This window comes from Rattus norvegicus, chromosome 10 (assembly GCF_036323735.1).
Source record: "Rattus norvegicus strain BN/NHsdMcwi chromosome 10, GRCr8, whole genome shotgun sequence".
NCBI classification, from domain to species: domain Eukaryota; kingdom Metazoa; phylum Chordata; class Mammalia; order Rodentia; family Muridae; genus Rattus; species Rattus norvegicus.
The window spans coordinates 5,111,582-5,125,116 of NC_086028.1; the positions used below are offsets into that span (position 1 = coordinate 5,111,582).

At 48.5% G+C, this 13,535-nt stretch overlaps 1 pseudogene; it reads left to right on the forward strand.

Annotated features, from left to right (window-relative positions):
- Nucleotides 1-3,092: 3,092 nt before the first annotated feature.
- Mrto4-ps1 (mRNA turnover 4, ribosome maturation factor, pseudogene 1) lies at nt 3,093-3,704 on the forward strand (annotated as a pseudogene).
- Nucleotides 3,705-13,535: the final 9,831 nt, after the last annotated feature.

The following is a 13,535-nucleotide window of genomic DNA, read 5'->3' on the forward strand; positions in this document are numbered from 1 at the left end:
CACACACACACATACCATACACAATACACACATATACTCACATACACACCATACCACACACATGCACACTCACATACACACACTCCACACCACACACACACATACAAACACACACTCACTCACTAAATGTAATAATAAGCTGGGCATGCCTTTAATCCCAGCACAAAAAGAAGAGGGAAATTGAATCTATGAGTTTGAGGCTAGCCTAGTCTACACAGGGAGTTCCAGAATAATCAAGTGGACATAATAGAGAAATCCTGTCTCAAATAACAACAACAACAACAACAAAAAGGTAATAAACTCTCACAGCAGCTGCACATCTCTGGGTCTTGCCCTTTTGGCTTCTGTGGCTGACAGATCTCAGGACTTCGTGGTCTCTGCGGCTGTGTGTCCATAATAAACCGTATTGGACCTACTTTTATAGAGAATCCTTGCTAACAGTGGGCTTGTGTGTGTCTGAAACCACAAGGTGTTTAAGGACCTGACATACACTGAGCCTATAATTTTGTTACTGTCAAGAAGGCCTCAGCTTGTCAGGGTTGTGAGAGCCGGGTAGAGAGCATCGTCCAGAGTTGGCTCGATTTCCATCTCTTTCCCTTTTGTTCTGAGCAGCGGTGGTCATCACGGACCTGGCGTGTAGATGTGCCTAGGAGTAATGGGGAGAGATGTGAGAGAGGGGGAAGTGATGGATGTGTAGGAGGCAGAGTGCTCTCCGAGGGTTGGAGTGTAACTCAAAGATAGAGCACGTGTGTAGAATGCATAGGGCCGGGATTTCATCCCTGTACCGTAAAACATGAATGAGGACCTGGTGATGAGCACTTGTCCCTCTTCCAGAAAAACATGGGTTCAGGTCCCAGACCCTACCTGCCAACTAACAATTGGAATTCCAGTTCCAAAGACTCTGACACCCTCTTCTGATCTCCTCAGGCACTGCAGCTATGTGGTGCACAGACACCCGTACACATAAAATAAAAATTGTGGTGATGTTAAACAGGGTGTAGTGGCATGTGCCTTTAATCCCAGCACTCAGGAGGCAAAGGCAGGCAGATCTCTGTGAGTTTGAGGCTAGCCTGATCTATATAGCGAGTTCCAGGACAGCCAGAGCTACATTTTGAGACTCTGTCTCAAAATAAAGCAAAACAAACAAACAAAACAACAACAAATATTGTAGTAATATAATATTATCTAATATCTCTTATATTCTAAGTCATGGGAACTTTCCTACCTCACAGCCACTTAAGACAGCTGTCCCACTATGGACTGGGACTTTTTGCTTAACCTGCCCTCAAGAGAACAATGTAACAACGGGTATTACTTGCCTTGCATTTCCCATGTAACTGACCTTTATAGTCTAAACTAATGCAAAACTGTAATCTTAAATGCTGTATTCTCAGAGCTGGAGAGATGGCTCAGCAGTTAGGAGCATTGGCTGCTCTTTCAAAGGTCCTGAGTTCAGTTCCCAGCAATCACATGGTGGTTCACAAACGTATGTAATGGGATCTGATGCCCTCTTCTGGTGTGTCTGAAGACAGTGACAGTGTACTCATATGTGAAATAAATAAATATATATTTTTAAAAAATTTGTTCTTCCTGAACTCAGAGTAATGCATGCATGTTCTAATAATCATTTGCTAAAAAGAGCAAAAAGAGGTCAAAAGTAATCTATCATGACTGGTGGACACAACATACAGACACGGCCTGACAAACACCGTGTTTGTAGCACTGTTAGCCATCTGGGACAGTTGCAGTCGGTGACTCAGTCCCCTGTAAGATTCTGCTTACGATTTCTGTGGAGTCTCCCTCACCCCTTCCCCCTGCGATGCTTTCTGTGTTGTGCAATAAGAACAGGGCAAAGCCCTTTGTTAGGGACAGACACCTTCAGACAAACAGACGCACGGGGACACAGTCACACAGCAGCCTTCAGGCAGGCACAGATTCAGACTCATACAACAGACAGACAAGAGGACAGAAGACCTACAGGGAGACTGAAGTGGAGAGTTCTAATCTGGGCTCACTCTTGGTTCAGTGACCCCAAGGGGAGGGCTTTGATTTCTTTCCTTCATTTGATACTAATGCATTCTTGGTGACTCAGAGTTAATCACTAGTGTTTTTGATCCACACAAAAACATAAACAGTTTTAAAGAACCCACAGAAAATCAGACATGAATAATGGAACCCACAGAAAATCAGACATGAATAATGGAACCCACAGAAAATCAGACATGATTAATGGCCCCTGAGAACTTTTATGTCCTCAATCCAGTGCTCAGGGTGTGTCAAAAGGGACTTTGCCATTGTCATTAAGGAGCCAGGTGAGGGGTTGGGGATTTAGCTCAGTGGTAGAGGCCCTGGGTTCGGTCCCCAGCCCTGAAAAATAGAAAAAAAAAAAAAAAGGAGCCAGGTGAGCCCGCCATTGTCACAGAGATATACTCCTAAAGGCAAGAATTGGAAGGTGTCAATAGCAGGAGCTCCAGAAGAGACCTAATGAAGGAGCCATGAGCCAAGGGCAGCAGCAGCCTCAAGGAGTGGTAGAGCCTCCCAAAGGCTTTAGCCACAAGCTCTGTGGGTTTCTACCTCTCAAGGACTATGATAGAGTTTGTGAATGATGCAAACCCCTGAGTGTGTGGTCTATTGTTAGTGCAGCTTCAGGAAATTAACACAGTGGGAGAGCAGCTGCCTGCATGCACTTCCTCCCATCCCTAAGTGGGTAGGCTTAAGTGGTAGGGAAGTTGATTAAGTGATGTGTGTGTGTGTGTGTGTGTGTGTGTGTGTGTGTGTGTGTGTGTGTGTGTGTGAGAGAGAGAGAGAGAGTGTGTGTGTGTGAGAGAGAGAGAGAATGTGTGTGTGTGAGAATGTGAGTGGATGTGTGAGTGTGTGTGTGAATGTGAGTGAGTATGTGTGAGTGTGGGTGAGTGTGCGTGTGTGAGAGTGTATGTGTGTGTATGAGTAAGTGAGTGAGTGTGTGTGTGAGTGTGACAGTGTATGTATGAGTGTGTGTGTGTGTGTGTGTGTGTGTGTGTGTGTGTGTGTGTGTGTGTGTAGACCATCCCTTCGTGCTCTAGAACTATGAGGACACTGACTGAAGGGCTCCAGAGTTCCAGTTGCAGTCTTTGGTGCAATCCCAAATCCAAGGGAGATAAGAAAGTTTTCTTAACAGAAACTGCCAAGGCTCGGAACTGAAGCAGAACCTGACAGAAGAGCTTTGGAAATGTGTGGACACCACAGGTACCTCTTCATCCTCTCTGTGGCCAACATGAGGAACGGCAAGCAGGAGGACATCCATGATGCCTGCAAGCACAGCTGGAAGTTCTCTGGCAAAAACAAGGTGATGTGGTGGCCTCGGGTCAAAGACCATCTAACGAATACGAAGACAAAAGTAAGCAGAAATGGATGCTGCTCGAACAAAGCAACTTTAACTGTGAGCCTGGATCTAGGGCCACTGAAGCACTTCCCTCATTCCATGGAGCCACAGCTGGGTCTGCCCGCTGCCTTCAAGAAAGGTGTGGTGTCCTAACATCTGACTATGAAGTATGCAAGGAGGGTGACCCCAGAGCAGGTCCATGTCCTGAAGCTGTTTGGGTATGAGATGGCTGAATTCAAAGTGACCATCAAATGCATGTGGGAGACTCCAGCAGAGGGACGATGACCTGCCCGAGAGCGCACCTGAGTCTGAGGGAGAGCCTGAGGAGGAGGAGGACAGCTGACTCTGAGAACCAGGACTAAGGCCTTTTACAAGTTCTTCATCTCCACTGGGCTCTCACCCCTCTGGAGGGAGCAGTAATTTACTTTTGCTATGAATAAAGACAAGGGAGGGTGCTAAGAAATGACTTTGTCTCTATAAAGAATAAAATTTTATCCCCAGTTTGTTCTCTGTAGACAGCGGGGGTGGGGAAAGAGTTCAGGTCTAGCTCTGGTTCTCAGTCATCCATGAGACCTCAAGAAGCCTCTGTCCGTCTTGAGTCTTCATTTATTCCTCTGTCAACCACGAACGTTGGACCTGGAGCCTCCATCCCTGTTGTTGGGTAGCAGGCTTGAGTGCTTGGTGTCTGGGGGAGCAGATGAGGCTGTGCTTGGCACAGAGCTGGACACTTCCAGGGTGGCTGAGCGGAGCACTCTGGACTGGCAGAGAATCTCTTCCTCCTCATTCTGGAAGGAAGGATGTTCCCTGGAAGGGGGGTCCCTCCAACACAGCGCAGGCCTAGAACTCCAAGGACAGACCTTACTTGGAAATTGGGCCTTGCCAACAGGATCAAATAGAAATGAAGGTCCTGGATCAAGCTCCCCACTGTTGTCTGTGGTCCTCAGACCCAAAGAGAAGGACACGTGGTGACATAGGCAGATACGGGCCGGGGTGGGGATGGGGTGATGCCCCAAACCCGTGACTCACGATCCTCCTGCCTCAGCTCCCTGCTGAGATCAGGGACAGTTCCCATTCTGTTCAAGAAGAGTTTTGACAGCTGCTGCTGAGATTCTCTTTGAACCCTCCTCTGAGAGAAGAGAGCAACCAATGTCAGGACTTGGAAATCCTGCCAATACCGAGTGAATACTGAGGGATTTTCTGTTTTCGCACTGGGGAAGTTCAGGGGATTTTTTTAAATGAGGGTTTTTCTCAGTTGGGCACTTGGGGTGGAGACCTGCTTTCTCAGAAGTTTTAAATCTCTACCAAAAGGAAAAAGGGAAAGGGACGGGGAGGGAGAGCAGTTGGGGATGCTGGCAGCTATAAGGCTGACGACTGATTCCCTAGGAGGGACCATGCTGTCCTCTGCTCTCATCTGCAGTGTCTTGCACACGTGTATACACATGACAGGGTGGGGTGATACAGGACACACAAAAGCACATTGGGCATGGTGGCTCATGCCTGTAATCTCACCACTCGGGAGTCTGAGAAAAGACAGTAGCTGGAGGTCCACAGCCAGGCTGGATGACAGAATCTGTCAAAAAAATAAAAAGGAAAAGGAAAAGGCATCTGACTCCCAGCACTCAGAGGAATCAGAACAAAGAGAATCTTGGTGAGTTCAAGTCCAGCCTAGTCTACACAGTGAGTTCCAGACCAGCCAGGGCTACAAAATAAGATCGTGTCTTAGAATAAAGAATACACAAATACACGAATACACACATAGAATCAAAAAGAATAAAATCTTAAAACTACAGAAGTTATGCATGTTACAGACAACAAGCCTTGTGCTGGGTTTTGAGCAGCATCACAGCACACTTGAGGGCCCCTTCTTAGTAAGTGGAGGGGCTGAGATTGGATCCAAGTTGAGAGATGCCCAGAGGCCAGCTTTAAGTTCCAAAGACTGACCTCGGCAAATCAGACAAGCTGCCCTTCCCAAAACCGCCTGTAGGGACATCAGAGAGCACTGAGTGGCACCTGGCCAGCAGGGGGTGCCGCAGCCTCAGGCAATAAGAGAACCCTGGGTGCTTGGGACAGCTGAGTCTAGAGAAATGAACTAGATTCAGCCTCAACCCCCCCCCCCCCCAATTTAAAAATGAGGAGTCCTGGTCTTAGAGGGAATAGGAGAAAGGGACCGCCACCCAGTATCTCTGACCTTCCTCTGCTGTCAGCATTCCTGCCGGGGAGCCGAGTTTCTTCAATTCGTAGGAATCAGGGAGAGGACAAGGAAGGTGACAAATATTGGCCAAGGTTCCAGATAAGTTACTTCTCTGCTGGTGAAATGAGCCAGTTCAAGCAGGATTAGAATACATATAAAGACAGGTTTATTGGAAAACCACTCTTGATTGTGTTCTCTGGTCCCAAGGAATGAGGTCAGGGAAGTTGCCCTGGGGAGGGAGACAGAGGGAAGGAGAGAGAGAGAAAGAGAGAGAGAGAGAGAGAGAGAGAGAGAGAGAGAGAGAGAGAGAGAGAGAGAGAGAGAGAGAGCGCAATGGGGAGAGAAGAGAGAAGGAAAGACCAAGATGTCTGGATTGTGTAAGGAAGCCTCTGGGAGGAGGGCAGCCCAGGCACTGGGCTGGAAAGTTCAGGGTAGAGGGCAGGTATACTAGGGTATACTAGGCAGGGACTGGAGACCCAGTCACCTCATCCCCTAAGAGCAACTTCTTTCCAGGCTAAGGCATTCATTTTGTAGATAGGGTTTCACTATGTAGCTCTGACTGCCCCAGAACTAGCAATGTAGACCAGGCTGTCCTTGAGCTCACAGAGATTCTCCTGCCTCGAAGGGCTTGTGCCACCACACCTAGCTCAGACTAAGGCATCTTGGACCTTTGTAATAATTTAGTCTCTCTCTCTCTCTCTCTCTCTCTCTCTCTCTGTGTGTGTGTGTGTGTGTGTGTGTGTGTGTGTGTATGAACATGCATGTATGTATGGAAGCCTGAAGCTGACATTGGACATCCTCTTCAATCTCTCTCTGCCTTGTTTTTTGATACAATGGTTTTCTCTGGGTCTGGAGCTCACCAATTAGGCAAGGGATCATCCTGTCTCCGTCTCCACACCACTGGGATTACAGGTGCATTTGACCATGCTGGGGATTGAATTCAGCTCCTAATGCTTAAAATAGCATTTCATCGGTCGAACCATTGACACAGCATTTGCTTTTTCTAAGTAAGGTCCCTGAGCAGTGGCAATCAGGAGCTCTCTGGAGCCTTACATCTCTGAGGCTGGTGGTCACGGTGAAGGTTCAAGGGTCAGGGCCTATCCTCTGGCCTGCCGCCAGTTGTCAGTTTCAGCAAACAAGGCTTAGAGCTGAGTGGGCAGGAGGGAATGCCACTCAGGTGACTAGGGGCTTGGCTCCTGGGCTGTCTGAGCCTCTTCTGCACACCTGGAAATCTGAACCCAATTCTGCCAGAAAGCAGCCTCATGGGACATAAAAATGTTACCCAATCTTGCCACATAGAGTCACCCTCTGTCCTCCGGCAGATCTATGTAGCACTTGGGAAGCAAACTGATGACAGCTAGCATCAGGGTTTCCACACTGATCCATGGATTTAGTGTTGGGATTGGAGTGACTCACCCAAGCAGAAGACTGACAAGCAAGTCCCCTCGCTCAGCTAGTAACCAAGGCCAACAGGAGCACCCTCAGTATTTCATGACAACAGGACACTTCCCTCTGACATCATCTTCTCACAGTCCACCAGCCATCACTCAAACACTTCAGTCTGACCACGAGGCAAAGAGGAGGCAAACCCACAGTGAGAATCACTTAGCACTCTGGAAGCATCCATCAAAACTAAATACAGAGGGAAGGGGAGTTTGAGGCACTGTCAGCCTGGGGAAGCCCAGAGAGACAGGACAGATAAATGTAGTTCAGATGCTGAGTTATGGCCCAAAGGAGATACCATGCTTAAGAGTACAAGGCTTTAGGTTTGATCCCCAGCACCTCGAAAATAAATTAAAAATGCATTCAGAGGGGTCAGGGAGACAGCTCAACAGGTAAAAGCAGTTGCCGTGCAGGCTGGATGACCTGAGTCTGTTCCCTGTAACCCACTGGTGTAAAGACCTGATGTGGTGATGGGCGTCACTCACCCCTGCATTCCTGCCTTGAGAATGGGCAGAGGCAGGAGAATAAAGCAGAAGCTTGTAGACCAGCTAGCATAGGGCAAGGAGCACTGCAGCAGAAACAGGGGCCATGCCTTCACAAGGGGCCATGCCTTCACAAGGGGCCATGCCTTCACAAGGGCCATGCCTTCACAAGGGCCATGCCTTCACAAGGGCCCATGCCTTCACAAGGGCCATGCCTTCACAAGGGGCCATGCCTTCACAAGGGCCATGCCTTCACAAGGGCCCATGCCTTCACAAGGGCCATGCCTTCACAAGGGGCCATGCCTTCACAAGGGGCTATGCTTTCACAAGCTGCAGGATGGGGTTGGAGAGATGGGTCTGTGATTAAGAGTGAGGACTGCTCTTGCAGAGGACCTTAGTTTTGTTCCTATCACCCACTCTGGGTTGCTGCAGCCACCTGTAACACCAGCATTAGGGATCTGACACCCTCTTCTAGAATCTGCAGGCAACGACACTCACATGGCCAAAGACAGGCAAAGACACTCTCTCTCTCTCTCTCTCTCTCTCTCTCTCTCTCTCCCCTCCCCACCACATATGCCAAAAAAAAAATCTTAAAAACAAAATAATGTGGAAGCATTTCCCAAAAGTTGTTTTCCTTTGACTCTCACATATGCATGTAGCACACATGTGCCTGCACAAAATAAATATTTAAAACATAAGTCCATTTAATAAATGTAATGTATTAGGGACACTCTGAATCAAGTGTGGACCTTAGTTAGAATTGGAGGTTATAGCCAGGCAGATGATCCCCAGATACCACATAAAAACCTGGCAGGTGGATAAGTCTGTATTCCCTGTGCTTGGGGCAGAGATTGGCTGATCGTAGGGGTTCAGTGGCTAATCCAATCTTCGGTCTCAGAGGGAGATCCTGACAATCAACAAGGTGGAGAACAAGAAGAAGACATTTGAAATGAAAGTTAACCTCTGCACACACAGGTGGACACTCTCACACACTCACGGACACAGACATGTGTAGACACACAAACATATACATACACACTCACACACATTCACACACAGGCTCACACAGACATATGCACAACACGTTTATGCACACACACATACAAATGCACACATTCACAGACATGCACACAGGAACACACGCACACACAAAGAGTACAGTTGGGTGGAATGTTGCATGTAGTTTTGCACTGTCTTTGCTCCAGGAATGGAGGATGTGCTACCGGCCCCTACCCGGCTTCCCTCGAATCCTACGATAAAACACACACACACACGGTTCATTTTCAACTTGCCGGGGCTGGAGAGATGGCTCAGAGGTTAAGAGCACTGTCTGCTCTTCCAGAGGTCCTGAGTTCAATTCAACTTGCCTTCTTGGCACATTTGCTGGGCGCTACTGTTTCCTGCCTGGAAATGTGCTCTTATCATTACTCTTAGCTCCATACCTCCCACCTGCCCTAACCTTAGTCGGACAGTTGAATCTAGTCCCTGCTAGACATCTCTGATCATCTGCCTACAGGAGCAGCCACAGCCCATTGCTCCTCCCAAGACCTTACATAGTTGGCTGGTGGCTGGTTCTCCTCTCTCCAAATGCGTGATGGAACCTGGACTTCCTGCCTGTACCTTCTGTGCAGCAACTGGCCCATGGCTTTCTTTACTGACAAACCAAAAACCAACTGGGGAACAGGACCTTAACATCAGCACCACTTCTACAGTGGAGATGCCACCCCTTCTAGCCATAAACGCCAGTGCAGACACTCCGGTGACCAAGCATAGAGAAGTGCAGAGCTTGCGAAGACCACAGCCTGACTAAGGTCAGCAGCCAGCTTGTCTGCTCAGATGTTTCGGCGTCTCCACGAGGATTCTTTCCTCCAGGAGGTGGTGCAGGATTCCCTGTGGAATAAGGCTCATATCAGTTAGGACCAGACAGGGATGGTGAAAGAGCTCCTCACAGCTGGCTGCTACAGGGTCAAAGAAATAGCCCCAGGTTCTCTGTCGCCTTGGGTTGGGGGCTGGAGGTGGGGGTTGAATTCTGCTTCATGCCTTGGTAGAGGAAGGGAAGTAGGACAGAGAGGGTCTAGTCAGAGGGACTCTGCTTCTAAGAGCCAGCCAGCATCTCAGGCAGGCCCAGCACTCCTTGGAATATAGGACCTACACTCCAGCGCTGTTGATGCTGTAGAAGACAGTGGTGATCAGGGACTTTGCACAGAAAGTATATGAACTCTGCTACCTTTCCAACTTGACTGTCAACCTAAGACTATTAGGAAGTGCATTTAAAGCATTGAGGCAGGACACGGGTTGGCTTACTTGTGAATCGTACATCTCGGGAAACTAATAAAGAGCCCAATAAAGAGCCATTGGGAGTCGTAACTGGGAATAAAAGATTGGAGGCTGGGGGTTGGGGATTTAGCTCAGTGGTAGAGCGCTTGCCTAGCAAGCTCAAGGCCCTGGGTTTGGTCCCCAGCTCCGAAAAAAAGAAAAGGAAAAGAAAAAAAAGATTGGAAGCTGGGCACATCCAGCCAATGAGCCCCTGGGACTCCTCACATGTCTCATCTGTTGTAGAAAATTTAATTCCAATCCAGAGTTTCTACTCTACCTTTGACCATTTTAGTTCCTGGATAAAAGACACACACAACTTTGATATTTACAATAAGTCTTCATCAGCACTAGAGCTGGACAGACATCTACTTCTATACTACTAAAATCTATTTTCTATCGATAATCCCAAGTTATTACTTACTGTGTTTCATCTGGACTGCTCTTAACTCCAATTGGTCAGTCCTCAGGGTCATGATCTCTGGACTGCTAGCCCATGGCATCTTCCTCTTCCTCCTTCACCTTCATCTCCCTTTTTCTTGGCCTCCTCTGACCTCCAGGCTGGGAACACCAAGCCCCGCCTATCTCAGTTCTGCCCAGCTATAGGCTGTAGGCACCTTTATTTACCAATCAGAAATAACTTGGGGGCAGGATCACATAGCATCGCTTGGGTCAACATGCCTGTATCCTGTGATCTTGGACACCCAGGGCCCACACTTAGCCTTACCATACATAGCAACAGACCAAACCCCAGCACTCACCTACTAGGAGAGCAGGAGAGGTTAAAGTTGTTAGGGAATCATTAGCCCTGGGAATGTGAGCAGAGAGAGAAATGGTTAAAGGTGGGGTGTGGCCCTCTAGGTGATTGACAGGTTGAATCCATCTTTAGAGATTTGGAGTGCCACGTGTTGGGGGAGGAGGCACATAATGGCAGGCTTTGGAGACAAGTGGGTGACCAGTTTTTCTGGTATGATTTTCAGTTTTTATACCTGCCAGACCTGGACAGGGAAACTAAGCAAGTGGGTGCTGCTTAGATTTTTGGCCACACGATACAAGCCATGAAGTGGAAATCTCTTGGGCGACTCGGTTGTGCCATGTGACTTTTTTCTAGCATTGTGAGAGGATGTTTCGCTGACACCCAGGTGATGTTTTTTCAGGAAGCTGCCTGGGAAAAGGGCAGGGGATGCTTTGCCAGAGCGGATGCTCGAGACGACGCCTCTCGTTTGGAAAGGATAAATGTAAACACAACCTCACGGGCAGTGGATGGTGCTGTGCAGCATTGGTTCTCCTTGCCACTCTTTGTCTTTGCTAGTCTCTGCTGATGGTGGTCTTTGCTCACGACTCCATGGCATTGGGGGCATTGGTTTGCCTTGCCTTCTTCACTGACCTTGCTTGCAGAGAGGAACAACCAGAGAGCGTCTCGTGATACTCCTCCTTCGCCCTGTGAACGTTTCCTTTTTACCACCTCTGGCGAGTGGAGGGGTTAGAAGGAAGGCTAAAGTATTCAGGAACCATTATTACAGTAGAGTCATCTAGGAGGACAGATCCACAGTTGAGAATCAGACTGCCCATAGGGAAGCCTCCGGGACATTTTCCTGATTAATGACTGGTTACCCTGAACAGGTGGTCCAGGGTTGTATAAAAAAGCAGGCAGAGCAAGCTACGAGGAGCAAGCAAGGCAGGAAGCAGTGCTCCTCCATGACCTCTGCTTCAGGTTCAGTGAGAACCAATATAGCAAAATAGTGGAGAGAGGACAACACCCGGACCACACCCAGCCATTCCCCACCCCAGGGCCTGGGGTTGCGGGATGGAGGTGAGGTGAGTACCTGGTTCAGAGAGAGGAGAGAAAGAAGCAAGCGGAGAGATGGTGGAGAGACAGAAGCTGGAGAGAGGAGGCTGAGCATCCTGAGCGCTGTGATGTCAGAGGGAAGGGAGGACGCAGACGGTCGCTGTTCTCAGTCCTTAAGATATCGTAAATGGTGCTGTTCGGCTGCATGAAAGTGGGAGCGGGAGAGCTGGCAGACTGAGCCACTGAGCTTCCACTCAGGCCCAGATCCAGGCTTTGTGTCGGTTCATCCTGACGTCTCTGCGTCTGTGAACTGCTGGGGAGTGTGAAGGGGCCAGTGAAGCAATGACTTTGCACTCTGAATTCTCTGCTGGAGGTGTGCACAGCACCCAGTGCTCTGGATTCAGGAATGAAAGACACACACGGGCAGCCTTATTTTTAATATGCCCTAAACACCTCAATGGCTGGGCCACTCCCTAACACACACTCCCCTCTGATATTCCTGAGTTAATTCTTAACTAAATCTGCATTTTAGCTTTGCTGCTCTGGACACTGCTGGGCAGCCCTCCTGGGGCCGCTTTCTCCCTACATGTCGGCTGTCTCTCCCTCCTGCACCTTTCCAGTGTGGTCCGTCTCCGACACTATTGTCATGGCAGGATCCTCCTCCTCCTCTTCCTCCTCCTCCTCCTCCTCTTCTTCCTCCTCCTCCTCCACCACCACCTTTTCCTCCTCCTCCTCTTCCTCCTCCTCCTCCACCACCACCTTTTCCTCCTCCTCTTCCTTCTCCTCCTCCTCTTCCTTCTCTTCCTCCTCTTCCTCTTTCTTTCCCTCTTCCTCCTCCTCCTCTTCCTCTTCTTCCCCCTCCTCCCCCTCCTCCTCGTCCTTGGTCTCTTCCCTGGAATCCTAAAAGTCCTGCCCTGTCTCCCTACCCAGCCATTAGCCACAGGTAACTTTATTGACCAGTCAAAAACCAACTGGAGACAGGCTTCCTGTAGCCCTACATGTGGGACACTGCAAACAGGATTTTGGGAAACATAATTTATATGAGAACACAAACCACTACAGGCCAGTCTTACAGATCCAAGGCTGCAGGATCTCCATGACCCAGAGCAACAACAGCATATCTGAGAGAAGTCCCTGTGAGGACAAAATATAGATGGTGCAGCAGAAGCCAGAGGCCTTGAAACAGATGGACGTCTCATTGCAATGAAAATTTGCAAGTAAAGATGTGTGGACAAAAGGGTGTGTATGAAGGCACAGGAGATAAGCAGAGTAGACATGAGTGAGATTGGGGAGGCAATCATTGTGAATAATGTGACATTCACAAAGAATCAATAAAAAGTTTAAAAAAAAAGAAAGAAGAGGAAGGAAGCATTATCAGGGCCAAGAAAAAAAATAGCAAGAATTGTTGAGCAAGACATGAGACGCCAGCTTTGGCCTCTACGTGCTCACACACACAGGAGCAAAACCCACAAAGTCCAACAAACAACTGTAAATATTTTGTCAGGCCACCTACAAATGGTAACTTCCCAGGCCACCAGTTTGAGAGTTTTGGAGCAGATTTGACCATAATCCTGTTTCTCTGACTCTAAAGCGAGACCGTCTTATTTGCTCTGTGGGCCATGTAGTTTGCCAGCATGTCAAGCCTACACTGGAAGCTGTCATCCAGGAGGAGTTAAAAAAGAAAATGGAGCACCTAACCATGGAACCGTAGACAAACAAGACATGGTATATGCTTACAGTGGAATATTACTCACCCATAAAAAAAGAAGGACGTACTGTCACATGCTACTGTGTTGCTCCAAGAGGAGGATGACTGACACGAAACTCTACATATCCTTTTATTCCTCCCATAAGCACTCTGCAGAGGCCATCAGGATAGCTCTCTGGGTGAAGGAGCCTGCTGCCAAGCCTGACAACCTGAGTTGGAGTACCAGGTTCCATGTGATAGGAGAACCA